The sequence below is a fragment of the Hyperolius riggenbachi genome, chromosome 4 (assembly GCF_040937935.1).
Source record: "Hyperolius riggenbachi isolate aHypRig1 chromosome 4, aHypRig1.pri, whole genome shotgun sequence".
Classification (NCBI taxonomy): domain Eukaryota; kingdom Metazoa; phylum Chordata; class Amphibia; order Anura; family Hyperoliidae; genus Hyperolius; species Hyperolius riggenbachi.
Genome location: NC_090649.1, coordinates 248,092,303 through 248,113,094, shown reverse-complemented (window position 1 = coordinate 248,113,094; position 20,792 = coordinate 248,092,303).

Genomic DNA, 20,792 nt, shown 5'->3' with positions numbered 1-20,792 from the left:
TGAACCCCTCACCAGAGACAAGGGCCCTCTGGTGAGAGTAGAGAAGTCAGACTAAACGAGTTGGCAACAGACTGGCAGATACGGTACAAAGTCAGAAGGCAAAACAAGAAGGTTATAACAGGCAGAGTCAGCAACAAGATCAGATGGGCAGAAGTACAGAATCACTGAGAGTAAGAATGGTCAGAACGAGCAAGAGTCATACACAGATAATACAATTTTAAATAATGATTATGGCTATCAAAATCCTAACACTGTGTGAAATCCCCGGTTTCCTCCCGGATCAAAGCACACCAGATCTATCTAAGTTCTGAGTGCTAACATGAAGTATTCGCAACAGCAGACAAGTTGCGAGTGATTCCGAGAGGCTTAAGAAGCAGAGGAGAACCCTCCGGCACGCCCCCTCTCATCAACCAATGAGGAGCGCCGAGCGTCTCCTCTGACGTCAGCCGACCGCCCGGTCAGCTGACGCGCCTCCTCCCCGCATAAAGGTCTCGTCTGTGCGCGCGCGCACGCGACATTACAACCCTATGTGCTGCTGACAAACCCGTCCTCGGCGTGCTAGACGCCCGAGGACCGGACAGAATGCTAGGCAGAGAGACGGAGGCAGCTGTGGTGGTATCGCTGTTCACCGCAGCTGTCTCTTTTGTGTTTGTTACAGAAGTCTTTAAACTTGGGATGACATGTCTCTCTTTTCCACCAAAAAGTCTGCATTTTTCGTGCTATATCCAATCGTGTTGTCCTCTCTTGTATTCTCTTCCATGTATGCACTGCTGTCATCAATTTTCATAAAAGCGATTTTTTCAAAATCTTTACCTAGCGATCCTCTCAAATGTTCCACATCTGTGGAGATAAAATGCTGGAAAACATCTTGTAAGGAAAAAAAACATACAGTACACTACAATTTAAAAACATCAATCAATAAAACCTTCTAAACACATAAAAAAATATACTTCATGTAATTGACAAAATATTAAAGCAGTACAGTGGCATGACATTTTGAACACATAATTTGTAGTCTAGAATAATTCTTATACATGTAATTAAAAAAGTGTTAAAATCTTGCCCAATTATCTGTCCCAAATTGAGTCGATCCAGGAAAGAAGTCTCTTGTAAAATAAAATAATATTTTTTTTAAATTAAAAAGGTATGTTGCTGCAGTTTACTACTTGGCCACAAGATGGCCATAGTGAAAAAAGTCCTGGATGCGAACGATCTCGCATCCAGGAACTAAAATGCTGGGGAGAAGTTTCCTGGGGGCAGAAATACCTCGCTCTCTGGAGAGAAAGCGTCGGTATTTCTGCGGGGAAGTTAGATCAGTGAATGGGAATTATATTCCCATTCACTGATCGGGGGGCTAGCGGCGGGCAGTGGGAGCGAGCGCGGGGGCGCGCTCGATCGCGTGCACCAGCCGGTGGCAGCAGCAGTGCCTATCTGGACGAGGAAGCTCGTCCAGATAGGCCGAACTGGTTAAACAAAAAAAAAATGGTTCAAATGCCAAAATGGCCTAAAATTTACCTGTAGGGTAAAACTCGGGGGCCTATTTAAAGTGATTTAAATAAGCCCATAAGCTTTACCTATGGCCTCCTTTTCCCCTACAGCCACACCAAACACCAAACAAACTGGTACTAAGCAGGTTACAAATGGCTGTCAACCGTTTAGGCTGGTTTCACACTGTAAATTGGTGTCAATGATGCGATGCATCCCGCCCATCACACCGCCAAAAAAGGCCTTCAGGGAAAACCACATTAGTACACGGTGTTCAGGGCCCCTCAGGAGAAGTCCAAATATATATCCTATATTCTGTCTACCCAGGAAAGAAGTCTTTAAACTTGGGATGACATGTCTCTTTTCCACCAAAAGGTTCACATTTTTTTCGTGCTATATCTGATCGTGTTGTCCTCTCTTGTATTCTCTTCCATGGATGCCCTGCTGTCTTGAGTTTTCATAAAAGCGATTTTTTCTAAATCTTTACGTAGCGATTCTCTCAAATGTTCCACATCTATGGAGATCAAATGCTGGAAAACATCTTGTAGGGGAAAAAAAACATACAGTACACTACAATTTAAAAACATCAATCAATAAAAATTTCTAAACACATAAAAAAATATACTTCAAGTAAATGACAAAATATTAAAGCAGTACAGTGGCATGACATTTTAAACACATAATTTGAAGTCTAGAATATTTCTTATACATGTAATTAAAAAAGTGTTAAAATATTGCCCAATTATCCGTCCCAAATTGAGTCGATCCAGGAAAGAAGTCTCTAAACTTGGAAAGCCACAGCTTTGTTTTCCACCAAAAGGTCCGCATTTTTCGTGCTGTATCCGATGATGTTAGCCTCTCTTTTGTAGTCTCTTCCATGTAAGCGCTGCTGTCATCGGTTTTCATAAAAGTGATTTTTCCAAATTTTCACCTAGTAGATCTCTCAAGTGTTCCACATCTATGGAGATAAAATGCTGGAAAACATCTTGTAAAGAAAAACAAAAACATACAGTACACTACAATTTAAACAAAAAAAGGTTAAAATGCTAAAATGGCAGCTATAGAGACACAATTCAACATTCAATAACACAGTGTTGCAACCTGCAGAGTAAAACTCAGGGGCATAGTTAAAGTGATTTAAATATAACCCGAAGCTTTACCTATGGCCTCCTCCTCCCCTACAGCCACACCAAACACCAACCAAACTGGTACTAAGCAGGTTACAAATGGCTGTCAACCATTTAGGCTGGTTTCACAAATGTAAATTGGTGTCAATGATGCGATGCGTCCCGCCTGTCACACCGCCAAAAAAGGCCTTTAGGGAACACCGCATTAGTACACAGTGTTCACAGCCCCTCATAGGAAGAAGTCCAAATATCCATGCCAAATTCTGTCCATCCAGGAAAGAAGTCTCTAAACTTGGGATGACATATCTCTCTTTTCCACCAAAAGGTCCGCAATTTTCATGCTATATCCGATGGTGTTGTCCGCTCTTGTATTCTCTTCCATGTATGCGCTGTTGTCATCAGTTTTCATAAAAGCGATTTTTCCAAATGTTCACCTAGCAAATTTCAGGGAACACCGCGTTAGTACACGCTGTTCACTGCCCGTTTAGGAGAAGTCCAAATTTCCATCCCAAATTCTGTCTATCCAGGAAAGAAGTCTTTAAACTTGGGATGACATGTCTCTCTTTTCCACCAAAAGGTTTGCATGTTTCGTGCTATATCCGATCGTGTTTTCCCCTCTTGTATTCTCTTCCATGTGTGCTCTGCAGTCTTCAGTTTTTATAAAAACTATTTTTTCAAAATCTTCACCTAGCGATCCTCTCAAATGTTCCACATCTATGGAGATAAAATGAAGTTTGTGTACACACCGCTCTACCCACCAATCACTGGGTTGTGCACGACCAGGTCAGCAGAGCCCACAATACACGTCAAAGAGGTCCGCACCAGTCCAGGATTCCAAATATATATCTTTATTTAGGACGTATCCAGTATAAAAATGAACACATGCATCAAAAAGCTAACATGTTTCAAGCTAGTCAGCTCTTAATCATAGCTTATGATTTGGAATCCTGGACTGGTGCGGACCTCTTTGACGTATATGGAGATAAAATGCTGGAAAACATCTTGTAAGGAAAAAAAACATACAATACACTACAATTTAAAACTGAAAATGTTAAAACGCCAAAATGGCAGCTATAGAGACACAATTCAACATTCAATAACAAAGTGTTGCAACCTGCAGAGTAAAACTCAGGGGCATATTTAAAGTGATTTAAATAAACCCCTAAGCTTTACCTATGACCTCCTCCTCCCCTACAGCCACACCAAACACCAACCAAACTGGTACTAAACAGGTTACAAATGGCTGTCAACCGTTTAGGCTGGTTTCACACTGTAAATTGGTGTCAACGATGCGATGCATCCCGCCCATCACACCGCCAAAAAAGGCCTTCAGGGAACCCCACATTAGTACACGGTGTTCAGGGCCCCTCAGGAGAAGTCCAAATATACATCCTATATTCTGTCTACCCAGGAAAGAAGTCTTTAAACTTGGGATGACATGTCTCTTTTCCACCAAAAGGTTCGCATTTTTCGTGCTATATCTGATCGTGTTGTCCTCTCTTGTATTCTCTTCCATGGATGCCCTGCTGTCTTGAGTTTTCATAAAAGCGATTTTTTCAAAATCTTTTCCTAGCGATTCTCTCAAATGTTCCATATCTATGGAGATCAAATGCTGGAAAACATCTTGTAGGGGAAAAAAACATACAGTACACTACAATTTAAAAACATCAATCAATAAAAATTTCTAAACACATAAAAAAATATACTTCAAGTAAATGACAAAATATTAAAGCAGTACAATGGCATGACATTTTAAACACATAATTTGAAGTCTAGAATATTTCTTATACATGTAATCAAAAAAGTGTTAAAATATTGCCCAATTAACTGTCCAAAATTGAGTCGATCCAGGAAAGAAGTCTCTAAACTTGGAAAGCCACAGCTCTGTTTTCCACCAAAAGGTCCGCATTTTTGTGCTGTATCCGATGATGTTAGCCTCTCTTTTGTAGTCTCTTCCATGTAAGCCCTGCTGTCATCGGTTTTCATAAAAGTGATTTTTCCAAGTTTTCACCTAGTAGATCTCTCAAGTGTTCCGATGCGATGCGTCCTGCCTGTCACACCGCCAAAAAAGGCCTTTAGGGAACACCGCATTGGTACACAGTGTTTACAGCCCCTCATAAGAAGAAGTACAAATATCCATCCAAAATTCTGTGCATCCAGGAAAGATGTCTCTAAACTTGGGAGGACATATCTCTCTTTTCCACCAAAAGGACCGCAATTTTCGTGCTATATCCGATGGTGTTGTCCTCTCTTGTATTCTCTTACATGTATGTGCCGCTGTCATCAGTTTTCATAAAAGCGATTTTTCCAAATGTTCACCTAGCAAATTTCAGGGAACACCGCGTTAGTACACGCTGTTCACTGCCCTTTTAGGAGAAGTCCAAATTTCCATCCCAAATTACGTCCATCCAGGAAAGAAGTCTTTAAACTTGGGATGACATGTCTCTATTTTCCACCAAAAGGTCTGCATTTTTTGTGCTATATCCGATCGTGTTGTCCTCTCTTGTATTCTCTTCCATATATGCCCTGCTGTCATCAGTTTTCATAAAAGCGATTTTTCCAAAATTTCACCTAGTAGATCTCTCAAGTGTTCCACATCTATGGAGATAAAATGCTGGAAAACATCTTGTAAAGAAAAAAAACATACAGTACACTACAATTTTAAAACATCAATCAATAAAACCTTCTAAACACATAAAAAAATATACTTCATGTAATTGACAAAATATTAAAGCAGTACAGTGGCATGACATTTTGAACACATAATTTGTAGTCTAGAATAATTCTTATACATGTAATTAAAAAAGTGTTAAAATCTTGCCCAATTATCTGTCCCAAATTGAGTCGATCCAGGAAAGAAGTCTCTAAACTTGGGAAGCCACGTTTCTGTTTTCCACCATAAGGTCCGCATTTTGCGTGCTGTATCCGATGATGTTAGCCTCTCTTTTGTAGTTTCTTCCATGTAAGCGCTGCTGTCATCAGTTTTCATAAAAGCGATTTTTCAGAATTTTCACCTAGTAGATCTCTCAAGTGTTCCACATCTATGGAGATAAAATGCAGGAAAACATCTTGTAAAGAAAAAAAAAACATACAGTACACTACAATTTAAACAAAAAAAGGTTCTCTCAAATGTTCCACATCAATGGAGATAAAATACTGGAAAACATCTTGTAAGGAAAAAAAAACATACAGTACATACAATTTAAAAACATCAATCAATAAAAACGTTTAAACACATAAAAAATATACTTCAAGTAATTGACTAGATATTAAAGCAGTACAGTGGCATGCCATTTTTAAAGACATAATTTGTATTCTAGAATAATTCTTATACATGTAATTAAAAAAGTGCTAAAATCTTGCCCAATTATCCGTCCCAAATTGAGTCGATCCAGGAAAGAAGTCTCTAAACTTGGGAAGCCACGTCTCTGTTTTCCACCAAAAGGTCCGCAATTTTCATGCTATATCCGATGGTGTTGTCCTCTCTTGTATTCTCTTCCATGTATGCCCTGCTTTCATCAGTTTTCATAAAAGCGATCTTTTTCCAAATCCTCACCTAGCGACTATCTCAAATGTTCCACCTCTATAGAGATAAAATGCTGGAAAACATCTTGTAAAGAACAAAAAACATACAGTACACTACAATTTAAACCTAAAAATGTTAAAAAGCTAAAATGGCAGCTATAGAGACACAATTCAACATTTAATAACAAAGTGTTGCAACCTGCAGAGTAAAACTCAGGGGCCTATTTAAAGTGATTTAAATAAACCCCTAAGCTTTACCTATGGCCTCCTCCTCCCCTACAGCCACACCAAACACCAACCAAACTGGTACTAAGCAGGTTGCAAATGGCTTTCAACCGTTTAGGCTGGTTTCACACTGTAAATTTGTGTCAACGATGCGATGCGTCCCGCCCGTCACACCGCCAAGAAAGACCTTCAGGGAACACCACATTAGTACACGGTGTTCACGGCCCCTCAGGAGAAGTCCAAATATACATCCCAAATTCTGTCCATCCAGGAAAGAAGTCTTTAAACTTGGGATGACATGTCTCTCTTTTCCACCAAAAGGTCTGCATTTTTCGTGCTATATCTGATCGGGTTTTCCTCTCTTGTATTCTCTTCCATGGATGCCCTGCTGTCTTCAGTTTTCATAAAATCCATTTTTTCAAAATCTTTACCTAGCGATTCTCTCAAATGTTCCACATCTATGGAGATAAAATGCTGGAAAACATCTTGTAAGGAAAAAAAACATACAGTTCACTACAATTTAAAAACATCAATCAATAAAATCTTCTAAACACATAAAAAAATATACTTCAAATAATTGACAAAATATTAAAACAGTACAGTGGCATGACATTTTAAACACATAATTTGTAGTGTATAATAATTCTTATACATGTAATTAAAAAAGTGTTAAAATCTTGCCCAATTATCCGTCCCAAATTGAGTCGATCCAGGAAAGAAGTCTCTAAACTTGGGAAGCCACGTCTCTGTTTTCCACCAAAAGGTCTGCATTTTTCGTGCTGTATCCGATAATGTTAGCCTCTCTTTTGTAGTCTCTTCCATGTAAGCGCTGCTGTCATCAGTTTTCATAAAAGCGATTTTTCCAAATTTTCCACTAGTAGATCTCTCAAGTGTTCCACCTCTATAGAGATAAAATGCTGGAAAACATCTTGTAAAGAAAAAAAAACATACAGTACACTACAATTTAAACCTAAAAATGTTAAAAAGCTAAAATGGCAGCTATAGAGACACATTTCAACATTCAATAACAAAGTGTTGCAATCTGCAGAGTAAAACTCAGGGGCCTATTTAAAGTGATTTAAATAAACCCCTAAGCTTTACCTATGGCCTCCTCCTCCCCTACAGCCACACCAAACACCAACCAAACTGGTACTAAGCAGGTTGCAAATGGCTTTCAACCGTTTAGGCTGGTTTCACACTGCAAATTTGTGTCAACGATGCGATGCGTCCCGCCCGTCACACCGCCAAGAAAGACCTTCAGGGAACACCACATTAGTACACGGTGTTCACGGCCCCTCAGGAGAAGTCCAAATATACATCCCAAATTCTGTCCATCCAGGAAAGAAGTCTTTAAACTTGGGATGACATGTCTCTCTTTTCCACCAAAAGCTCCGCATTTTTCGTGCTATATCTGATCGTGTTTTCCTCTCTTGTATTCTCTTCCATGGATGCCCTGCTGTCTTCAGTTTTCATAAAATCCATTTTTTCAAAATCTTTACCTAGCGATTCTCTCAAATGTTCCACATCTATGGAGATAAAATGCTGGAAAACATCTTGTAAGGAAAAAAAACATACAGTTCACTACAATTTAAAAACATCAATCAATAAAATCTTCTAAACACATAAAAAAATATACTTCAAATAATTGACAAAATATTAAAGCAGTACAGTGGCATGACATTTTAAACACATAATTTGTAGTCTAAAATAATTCTTATACATGTAATTAAAAAAGTGTTAAAATCTTGCCCAATTATCCGTCCCAAATTGAGTCGATCCAGGAAAGAAGTCTCTAAACTTGGGAAGCCACGTCTCTGTTTTCCACCAAAAGGTCTGCATTTTTCGTGCTGTATCCGATAATGTTAGCCTCTCTTTTGTAGTCTCTTCCATGTAAGCGCTGCTGTCATCAGTTTTCATAAAAGCGATTTTTCCAAATTTTCCACTAGTAGATCTCTCAAGTGTTCCACCTCTATAGAGATAAAATGCTGGAAAACATCTTGTAAAGAAAAAAAAACATACAGTACACTACAATTTAAACCTAAAAATGTTAAAAAGCTAAAATGGCAGCTATAGAGACACAATTCAACATTCAATAACAAAGTGTTGCAACCTGCTGAGTAAAACTCAGGGGCCTATTTAAAGTGATTTAAATATAACCCCTAAGCTTTACCTATGGCCTCCTCCTCCCTTACAGCCACACCAAACACCAACCAAACTGGTACTAAGCAGGTTACAAATGGCTGTCAACTGTTTAGGCAGGTTTCGCACTGTAAATTGGTGTCAACGATGCGATGCGTCCCGCCCGTCACACCGCCAAAAAAAGGCCTTCAGGGAACACCACATTAGTACATGGTGTTCACGGCCCCTCAGGAGAAGTCCAAATATACATCCCAAATTCTGTCTATCCAGGAAAGAAGTCTTTAAACTTGGGATGACATGTCTCTCTTTTCCACCAAAAGGTCTGCATTTTTCGTGATATATCCGATCGTGTTTTCCTCTCTTGTATTCTCTTCCATGGATGCCCTGCTGTCTTCAGTTTTCATAAAATCCATATTTTCAAAATCTTTACCTAGCGATTCTCTCAAATGTTCCACATCAATGGAGATAAAATACTGGAAAACATCTTGTAAGGAAAAAAAAACATACAGTACATACAATTTAAAAACATCAATCAATAAAAACGTTTAAACACATAAAAAATATACTTCAAGTAATTGACTAGATATCAAAGCAGTACAGTGGCATGCCATTTTTAAAGACATAATTTGTAGTCTAGAATACTTCTTATACATGTAATTAACCACTTGAGGACCTAGGGCTTTCTACCCCTTAAGGACCGGCCACTTTTTTTCCATTCAGACCACTGCAGCTTTCACGGTTTATTGCTCGCTCATACAACCTACCACCTAAATGAATTTTGGCTCCTTTTCTTGTCACTAATAAAGCTTTCTTTTGATGCTATTTGATTGCTCCTGCGATTTTTACTTTTTATTATATTCATCAAAAAAGACATGAATTTTGGCAAAAAAATGATTTTTTTAACTTTCTGTGCTGACATTTTTCAAATAAAGTAAAATTTCTGTATACATGCAGCGCGAAAAATGTGGACAAACATGTTTTTGATAAAAAAAAACCCATTCAGTGTATATTTATTGGTTTGGGTAAAAGTTATAGCGTTTACAAACTATGGTGCCAAAAGTGAATTTTCCCATTTTCAAGCATCTCTGACTTTTCTGACCCCCTGTCATGTTTCATGAGGGGCTAGAATTCCAGGATAGTATAAATACCCCCCAAATGACCCCATTTTGGAAAGAAGACATCCCAAAGTATTCACTGAGAGGCATAGTGAGTTCATAGAAGATATTATTTTTTGTCACAAGTAAGCGGAAAATGACACTTTGTGAGGAAAAAAAAAAAAAAAAAAAGTTTCCATTTCTTCTAACTTGCGACAAAAAAAAATGAAATCTGCCACGGACTCACCATGCCCCTCTCTGAATACCTTGAAGGGTCTACTTTCCAAAATAGGATCATTTGTGGGGTGTGTTTACTGTCCTGACATTTTGGGGGGTGCTAAATTGTAAGCACCCCTGTAAAGCCTAAAGGTGCTCATTGGACTTTGGACCCCTTAGCGCAGTTAGGCTGCAAAAAAGTGCCACACATGTGGTATTGCCGTACTCAGGAGAAGTAGTATAATGTGTTTTGAGGTGTATTTTTACACATACCCATGCTGGGTGGGAGAAATATCTCTGTAAATGACAATTTGTTAATTTTTTTTACACACAATTGTCCATTTACAGAGATATTTCTCCCACTCAGCATGGGTATGTGTAAAAATACACCACAAAACACATTATACTACTTCTCCTGAGTACGGCGATACCACATGTGTGGCACTTTTTTGCACCCTAACTGCGCTAAAGGGCCCAAAGTCCAATGAGTACCTTTAGGATTTCACAGGTCATTTTGAGAAATTTCGTTTCAAGACTACTCCTCACGGTTTAGGGCCCCTAAAATGCCAGGGCAGTATAGGAACCCCACAAATGACCCCATTTTAGAAAGAAGACACCCCAAGGTATTCCGTTAGTAGTATGGCGAGTTCATAAAAGATTTTATTTTTTGTCACAAGTTAGCGAAAAATGACACTTTGTGAAAAAACACAATTAAAATCAATTTCCGCTAACTTTTGACAAAAAATAAAATCTTCTATGAACTCACCATACTCCTAACGGAATACCTTGGGGTGTCTTCTTTCTAAAATGGGGTCATTTGTGGGGTTCCTATACTGCCCTGGCATTTTAGGGGCCCTAAACCGTGAGGAGTAGTCTTGAAACGAAATTTCTCAAAATGACCTGTGAAATCCTAAAGGTACTCATTGGACTTTGGGCCCTTTAGCGCACTTAGGGTGCAAAAAAGTGCCACACATGTGGTATCGCCATACTCGGGAGAAGTAGTACAATGTGTTTTGGGGTGTATTTTTACACATACCCATGCTGGGTGGGAGAAATTTCTATGTAAATGGACAATTGTGTGTAAAAAAATCAAACAATTGTCATTTACAGAGATATTTCTCCCACTTAGCATGGGTATGTGTAAAAATACACCCCAAAACGCATTATACTACTTCTCCTGAGTACGGCGGTACCACATGTGTGGCACTTTTTTACACCCTAAGTACGCTAAGGGGCCCAAAGTCCAATGAGTACCTTTAGGATTTCACAGGTCATTTTTGTTTCAAGACTACTCCTCACGGTTTAGGGCCCCTAAAATGCCAGGGCAGTATAGGAACCCCACTAATGACCCCATTTTAGAAAGAAGACACCCCAAGGTATTCCGTTAGGAGTATGGTGAGTTCATAGAAGTTTTTATTTTTTTGTCACAAGTTAGCGGAAATTGATTTTAATAGTTTTTTTTCACAAAGTGTCATTTTCCGCTAACTTGTGACAAAAAATAAAATCTTCTATGAACTCACCATACTCCGTACGGAATACCTTTAGGTGTCTTCTTTCTAGAATGGGGTCATTTGTGGGGTTCCTATACTGCCCTGGCATTTTAGGGGCCCTAAACCGTGAGGAGTAGTCTTGAAACCAAATGTCGCAAAATGACCTGTGAAATCCTAAAGGTACTCATTGGACTTTGGGCCCCTTAGCGTACTTAGGGTGTAAAAAAGTGCCACACATGTGGTACCGCTGTACTCAGGAGAAGTAGTATAATGCGTTTTGGGGTGTATTTTTACACATACCCATGCTAAGTGGGAGAAATATCTCTGTAAATGACAATTGTTTGATTTTTTTACACACAATTGTCCATTTACATAGAAATTTCTCCCACCCAGCATGGGTATGTGTAAAAATACACCCCAAAACACATTATACTACTTTTCCTGAGTACGGCGGTACCACATGTGTGACACTTTTTTGCAGCCTAGGTGCGCTAAGGGGCCCAACGTCCTATTCACAGGTCATTTTGAAGCATTTGTTTTCTAGACTACTCCTCGCGGTTTAGGGCCCCTAAAATGCCAGGGCAGTATAGGAACCCCACAAGTGACCCCATTTTAGAAAGAAGACACCCCAAGGTATTCCGTTAGGTGTATGGCAAGTTCATAGAAGATTTTATTTTTTGTCACAAGTTAGTGAAAAATGACACTTTGTGAAAAAAAACTAATAAAAATTAATTTCCGCTAACTTTTGACAAAAAATTAAATCTTCTATGAACTCGTCATACACCTAACATAATACCTTGGGGTGTCTTTTTTTTCTAAAATGGGGTCACTTGTGGGGTTCCTATACCGCCCTGGCATTTTACAGGCCCAAAACCGTGAGTAGTCTGGAAACCAAATGTCTCAAAATGACTGTTCAGGGGTATAAGCATCTGCAAATTTTGATGACAGGTGGTCTATGAGGGGGCGAATTTTGTGGAACCGGTCATAAGCAGGGTGGGCTTTTAGATGACAGGTTGTATTGGGCCTGATCTGATGGATAGGAGTGCTAGGGGGGTGACAGGAGGTGATTGATGGGTGTCTCAGGGGGTGGTTAGAGGGGAAAATAGATGCAATCCATGCACTGGGGAGGTGATCGGAAGGGGGTCTGAGGGTTTGGCCGAGTGATCAGGAGCCCACACGGGGCAAATTGGGGCCTGATCTGATGGGTAGGTGTGCTAGGGGGTGACAGGAGGTGATTGATGGGTGTCTCAAGGTGTGATTAGAGGGGGGAATGGATGCAAGCAATGCACTGGCGAGGTGATCAGGGCTGGGGTCTGAGGGCATTCTGAGGGTGTGGGCGGGTGATTGAGTGCCCTAGGGGCAGATAGGGGTCTAATCTGATAGGTAGCAGTGACAGGGGGTGATTGATGGGTAATTAGTGGGTGTTTAGGGTAGAGAATAGATGGAAACACTGCGCTTGGGTGGTGATCTGATGTCGGATCTGCGGGCGATCTATTGGTGTGGGTGGGTGATCAGTTTGCCCGCAAGGGGCAGGTTAGGGGCTGATTGATGGGTGGCAGTGACAGCGGGTGATTGATGGGTGGCAGTGACAGGGGGTGATTGATGGGTGGCAGTGACAGGGGGTGATTGATGGGTGATTGATAGGTGATTGACAGGTAATCAGTGGGTTATTACAGGGGAGAACAGATGTAAATATTGCACTGGCGAATTGATAAGGGGGGGTCTGAGGGCAATCTGAGCGTGTAGGCGGTCGATTGGGTGCCCGCAAGGGGCAGATTAGGGTCTGATCTGATAGGTAACAGTGACAGGTGGTGATAGGGAGTGATTGATGGGTGATTGATGGGTAATTAGTGGGTGTTTAGAGGAGAGAATAGATGGAAACACTGCGCTTGGGTGGTGATCTGATGTCGGATCTGCGGGCGATCTATTGGTGTGGGTGGGTGATCAGATTGCCCGCAAGGGGCAGGTTAGGGGCTGATTGTTGGGTGGCAGTGACAGGGGGTGATTGATGGGTGATAGGTGATTGGCAGGTGATTGACAGGTGATCAGTGGGTTATTACAGGGAAGGACAGATGTAATTAATGCACTGGCGAATTGATAAGGGGGGGTCAGAGGGCAATCTGAGCGTGTGGGCGGGTGATTGGGTGCCCGCAAGGGGCAGATTAGGGTCTGATCTGATAGGTAAAAGTGACAAGTGGTGATAGGGGGTGATTGATGGGTGATTGATGGGTAATTAGTGGGTGTTTAGAGGAGAGAATAGATGTAAACAATGGATTTGGGAGGTGATCTGATGTCGGATCTGTGGGCGATCTATTGGTGTGGGGGGGTGATCAGATTGCCCGCAAGGGGCAGGTTAGGGGCTGATTGATGGGTGGCAGTGACAGGGGGTGATTGACGGGTGATTGATGGGTGATTGACAGGTGATTGACAGGTGATTGACAGGTGATCAGGGGGATAGATGCATACAGTAAACAAGGGGGGGTGGTCTGGGGGGGGGGTCTGGGGAGAATCTGAGGGGTGGGGGGTGATCAGGAGGGGGCAGGGAGCAGGGGGGGGATAAAAAAAAAATAGCGTTGACAGATAGTGACAGGGAGTGATTGATGGGTGATTAGGGGGGTGATTGGGTGCAAACAGGGGTCTGGGGGGTGGGCAGGGGGGGGGTCTGATGGGTGCTGTGGGCGATCTGGGGCGGGGGGGGGAGAAAATCAGTGTGCTTGGTGCAGACTAGGGTGGCTGCAGCCTGCCCTGGTGGTCCCTCGGACACTGGGACCACCAGGGCAGGAGGCAGCCTGTATAATACACTTTGTAAACATTACAAAGTGTATTATACACTTTGTATGCGGCGATCGCGGGGTTAACATCCCGCCGGCGCTTCCGTATAGCCGGCGGGATGTTGCGGCGAGCGAGCGGTGACAGTGGCATGACATTTTAAACACATAATTTGTAGTCTAGAATAATTCTTATACATTTAATTAAAAAAGTGTTAAAATCTTGCCCAATTATCCGTCCCAAATTGAGTCGATCCAGGAAAGAAGTTTCTACACTTGGGAAGCCACGTCTCTGTTTTCCATAAAAAGGTCTGCATTTTTCGTGCTCTATCCGATAATGTCAGCCTCTCTTTTGTAGTCTCTTCCATGTAAGCGCTGCTGTCATCAGTTTTCATAAAAGCGATTTTTCCAAATGTTCACCTAGTAGATCTCTCAAGTGTTCCACCTCTATAGAGATAAAATGCTGGAAAACATCTTGTAAAGAAAAAAAAACATACAGTACACTACAATTTAAACCTAAAAATGTTAAAAAGCTAAAATGGCAGCTATAGAGACACAATTCAACATTCAATAACAAAGTGTTGCAACCTGCAGAGTAAAACTCAGGGGCCTATTTAAAGTGATTTAAATAAACCCCTAAGCTTTACCTATGGCCTCCTCCTCCCCTACAGCCACACCAAACACCAACCAAACTGGTACTAAGCAGGTTGCAAATGGCTTTCAACCGTTTAGGCTGGTTTCACACTGTAAATTTGTGTCAACGATGCGATGCGTCCCGCCCGTCACACCGCCAAAAAAGACCTTCAGGGAACACCACATTAGTACACGGTGTTCACGGCCCCTCAGGAGAAGTCCAAATATACATCCCAAATTCTGTCCATCCAGGAAAGAAGTCTTTAAACTTGGGATGACATGTCTCTCTTTTCCACCAAAAGGTCCGCATTTTTCGTGCTATATCTGATCGTGTTTTCCTCTCTTGTATTCTCTTCCATGGATGCCCTGCTGTCTTCAGTTTTCATAAAATCCATTTTTTCAAAATCTTTACCTAGCGATTCTCTCAAATGTTCCACATCTATGGAGATAAAATGCTGGAAAACATCTTGTAAGGAAAAAAAACATACAGTTCACTACAATTTAAAAACATCAATCAATACAATCTTCTAAACACATAAAAAAATATACTTCAAATAATTGACAAAATATTAAAGCAGTACAGTGGCATGACATTTTAAACACATAATTTGTAGTCTAGAATAATTCTTATACATGTAATTAAAAAAGTGTTAAAATCTTGCCCAATTATCAGTCCCAAATTGAGTCGATCCAGGAAAGAAGTCTCTAAACTTGGGAAGCCACGTCTCTGTTTTCCACCAAAAGGTCTGCATTTTTCGTGCTGTATCCGATAATGTTAGCCTCTCTTTTGTAGTCTCTTCCATGTAAGCGCTGCTGTCATCAGTTTTCATAAAAGCGATTTTTCCAAATTTTCCACTAGTAGATCTCTCAAGTGTTCCACCTCTATAGAGATAAAATGCTGGAGAACATCTTGTAAAGAAAAACAAACATACAGTACACTACAATTTAAACCTAAAAATGTTAAAAAGCTAAAATGGCAGCTATAGAGACACAATTCAACATTCAATAACAAAGTGTTGCAACCTGCAGAGTTAAACTCAGGGGCCTATTTAAAGTGATTTAAATAAACCCCTAAGCTTTACCTATGGCCTCCTCCTCCCCTACAGCCACACCAAACACCAACCAAACTGGTACTAAGCAGGTTGCAAATGGCTTTCAACCATTTAGGCTGGTTTCACACTGTAAATTTGTGTCAACGATGCGATGCATCCCGCCCGTCACACCGCCAAGAAACACCTTCAGGGAACACCACATTAGCACACGGTGTTCACGGCCCCTCAGGAGAAGTCCAAATATACATCCCAAATTCTGTCCATCCAGGAAAGAAGTCTTTAAACTTGGGATGACATGTCTCTCTTTTCCACCCTCCTCTCTTGTATTCTCTTCCATGGATGCCCTGCTGTCTTCACTTTTCATAAAATCCATTTTTTTAAAATCTTTACCTAGCGATTCTCTCAAATGTTCCACATCTATGGAGATAAAATGCTGGAAAACATCTTGTAAGGAAAAAAAACATACAGTTCACTACAATTTAAAAACATCAATCAGTAAAATCTTCTAAACGCACAAAAAAAATATACTTCAAATAATTGACAAAATATTAAAGCAGTACAGTGGCATGACATTTTAAACACATAATTTGTAGTCTAGAATAATTCTTATACATGTAATTAAAAAAGTGTTAAAATCTTGCCCAATTATCCGTCCCAAATTGAGTCGATCCAGGAAAGAGGTTTCTAAACTTGGGAAGCCACGTCTCTGCTTTCCATAAAAAGGTCTGCATTTTTCGTGCTGTATCCGATAATGTTAGCCTCTCTTTTGTAGTCTCTTCCATGTAAGCGCTGCTGTCATCAGTTTTCATAAAAGCGATTTTTCCAAATGTTCACCTAGTAGATCTCTCAAGTGTTCCACCTCTATAGAGATAAAATGCTGGAAAACATCTTGTAAAGAAAAAAAAACATACAGTACACTACAATTTAAACCTAAAAATGTTAAAAAGCTAAAATGGCAGCTATAGAGACACAATTCAACATTCAATAACAAAGTGTTGCAACCTGCAGAGTAAAACTCAGGGGCCTATTTAAAGTGATTTAAATAAACCCCTAAGCTTTACCTATGGCCTCCTCCTCCCTTACAGCCACACCAAACACCAACCAAACTGGTACTAAGCAGGTTACAAATGGCTGTCAACTGTTTAGGCAGGTTTCACACTGTAAATTGGTGTCAACGATGCGATGCGTCCCGCCCGTCACACCGCCAAAAAAAGGCCTTCAGGGAACACCACATTAGTGCATGGTGTTCACGGCCCCTCAGGAGAAGTCCAAATATACATCCCAAATTCTGTCTATCCAGGAAAGCAGTCTTTAAACTTGGGATGACATGTCTCTCTTTTCCACCAAAAGGTCTGCATTTTTCGTGCTATATCCGATCGTGTTTTCCTCTCTTGTATTCTCTTCCATGGATGCCCTGCTGTCTTCAGTTTTCATAAAATCCATATTTTCAAAATCTTTACCTAGCGATTCTCTCAAATGTTCCACATCAATGGAGATAAAATACTGGAAAACATCTTGTAAGGAAAAAAAAACATACAGTACATACAATTTAAAAACATCAATCAATAAAAACGTTTAAACACATAAAAAATATACTTCAAGTAATTGACTAGATATTAAAGCAGTACAGTGGCATGCCATTTTTAAAGACATAATTTGTAGTCTAGAATAATTCTTATACATGTAATTAAAAAAGTGTTAAAATCTTGCCCAATTATCCGTCCCAAATTGAGTCGATCCAGGAAAGAAGTCTCTAAACTTGGGAAGCCACGTCTCTGTTTTCCACCAAAAGGTCCGCAATTTTCATGCTATATCCGATGGTGTTGTCCTCTCTTGTATTCTCTTCCATGTATGCCCTGCTTTCATCAGTTTTCATAAAAGCAATCTTTTTCCAAATCCTCACCTAGCGACTATCTCAAATATTCCACCTCTATAGAGATAAAATGCTGGAAAACATCTTGTAAAGAAAAAAAAACATACAGTACACTACAATTTAAACCTAAAAATGTTAAAAAGCTAAAATAGCAGCTATAGAGACACAATTCAACATTCAATAACAAAGTGTTGCAACCTGCAGAGTAAAACTCAGGGGCCTATTTAAAGTGATTTAAATAAACCCCTAAGCTTTACCTATGGCCTCCTCCTCCCCTACAGCCACACCAAACACCAACCAAACTGGTACTAAGCAGGTTGCAAATGGCTTTCAACCGTTTAGGCTGGTTTCACACTGTAAATTTGTGTCAACGATGCGATGCGTCCCACCCGTCACACTGCCAAAAAAGACCTTCAGGGAACACCACATTAGCACACGGTGTTCACGGCCCCTCAGGAGAAGTCCAAATATACATCCCAAATTCTGTCCATCCAGGAAAGAAGTCTTTAAACTTGGGATGACATGTCTCTCTTTTCCACCAAAAGCTCCGCATTTTTCGTGCTATATTTGATCGTGTTTTCCTCTCTTGTATTCTCTTCCATGGATGCCCTGCTGTCTTCAGTTTTCATAAAATCCATTTTTTCAAAATCTTTACCTAGCGATTCTCTCAAATGTTCCACATCTATGGAGATAAAATGCTGGAAAACATCTTGTAAGGAAAAAAAACATACAGTTCACTACAATTTAAAAACATCAATCAATAAAATCTTCTAAACACATAAAAAAATATACTTCAAATAATTGACAAAATATTAAAGCAGTACAGTGGCATGACATTTTAAACACATAATTTGTAGTCTAGAATAATTCTTATACATGTAATTAAAAAAGTGTTAAAATCTTGCCCAATTATCCGTCCCAAATTGAGTCGATCCAGGAAAGAAGTCTCTAAACTTGGGAAGCCACGTCTCTGTTTTCCATAAAACGGTCTGCATTTTTCGTGCTGTATCCGATAATGTTAGCCTCTCTTTTGTAGTCTCTTCCATGTAAGCGCTGCTGTCATCAGTTTTCATAAAAGCGATTTTTCCAAATTTTCACCTAGTAGATCTCTCAAGTGTTCCACCTCTATAGAGATAAAATGCTGGAAAACATCTTGTAAAGAAAAAAAAACATACAGTACACTACAATTTAAACCTAAAAATGTTAAAAAGCTAAAATGGCAGCTATAGAGACACAATTCAACATTCAATAACAAAGTGTTGCAACCTGCAGAGTAAAACTCAGGGGCCTATTTAAAGTGATTTAAATAAACCCCTAAGCTTTACCTCCTACCTCCTCCTCCCCTACAGCCACACCAAACACCAACCAAACTGGTACTAAGCAGGTTGCAAATGGCTTTCAACCGTTTAGGCTGGTTTCACACTGTAAATTTGTGTCAACGATGCGATGCGTCCCGCCCGTCACACCGCCAAGAAAGACCTTCAGGGAACACCACATTAGTACACGGTGTTCACGGCCCCTCAGGAGAAGTCCAAATATACATCCCAAATTCTGTCCATCCAGGAAAGAAGTCTTTAAACTTGGGATGACATGTCTCTCTTTTCCACCAAAAGGTCTGCATTTTTCGTGCTATATCCGATCGTGTTTTCCTCTCTTGTATTCTCTTCCATGGATGCCCTGCTGTCTTCAGTTTTCATAAAATCCATATTTTCAAAATCTTTACCTAGCGATTCTCTCAAATGTTCCACATCAATGGAGATAAAATACTGGAAAACATCTTGTAAGGAAAAAAAAACATACAGTACATACAATTTAAAAACATCAATCAATAAAAACGTTTAAACACATAAAAAATATACTTCAAGTAATTGACTAGATATTAAAGCAGTACAGTGGCATGCCATTTTTAAAGACATAATTTGTAGTCTAGAATAATTCTTATACATGTAATTAAAAAAGTGTTAAAATCTTGCCCAATTATCCATCCCAAATTGAGTTGATCCAGGAAAGAAGTCTCTAAACTTGGGAAGCCACGTCTCTGTTTTCCACCAAAAGGTCCGCAATTTTCATGCTATATCCGATGGTGTTGTCCTCTCTTGTATTCTCTTCCATGTATGCCCTGCTTTCATCAGTTTTCATAAAAGCGATCTTTTTCCAAATCCTCACCTAGCGACTATCTCAAATGTTCCACCTCTATAGAGATAAAATGCTGGAAAACATCTTGTAAAGAAAAAAAAACATACAGTACACTACAATTTAAACCTAAAAAAGTTAAAAAGCTAAAATGGCAGCTATAGAGACACAATTCAACATTCAATAACAAAGTGTTGCAACCTGCAGAGTAAAACTCAGGGGCCTATTTAAAGTGATTTAAATAAACCCCTAAGCTTTACCTATGGCCTCCTCCTCCCCTACAGCCACACCAAACACCAACCAAACTGGTACTAAGCAGGTTGCAAATGGCTTTCAACCGTTTAGGCTGGTTTCACACTGTAAATTTGTGTCAACGATGCGATGCGTCCCGCCCGTCACACCGCCAAGAAAGACCTTCAGGGAACACCACATTAGTACACGGTGTTCACGGCCCCTCAGGAGAAGTCCAAATATACATCCCAAATTCTGTCCATCCAGGAAAGAAGTCTTTAAACTTGGGATGACATGTCTCTCTTTTCCACCAAAAGGTCCGCATTTTTCGTGCTATATCTGATCGCGTTTTCCTCTCTTGTATTCTCTTCCATGGATGCCCTGCTGTCTTCAGTTTTCATAAAATCCATTTTTTCAAAATCTTTACCTAGCGATTCTCTCAAATGTTCCACATCTATGGAGATAAAATGCTGGAAAACATCTTGTAAGGAAAAAAAACATACAGTTCACTACAATTTAAATACATCAATCAGTAAAATCTTCTAAACGCATAAAAAAATATACTTCAAATAATTGACAAAATATTAAAGCAGTACAGTGGCATGACATTTTAAACACATAATTTGTAGTCTTGATTAAGTCTTATACATGTAATTAAAAAAGTGTTAAAATCTTGCCCAATTATCCGTCCCAAATTGAGTCGATCCAGGAAAGAAGTCTCTAAACTTGGGAAGCCACGTCTCTGTTTTCCACCAAAAGGTCTGCATTTTTCGTGCTGTATCCGATAATGTTAGCCTCTCT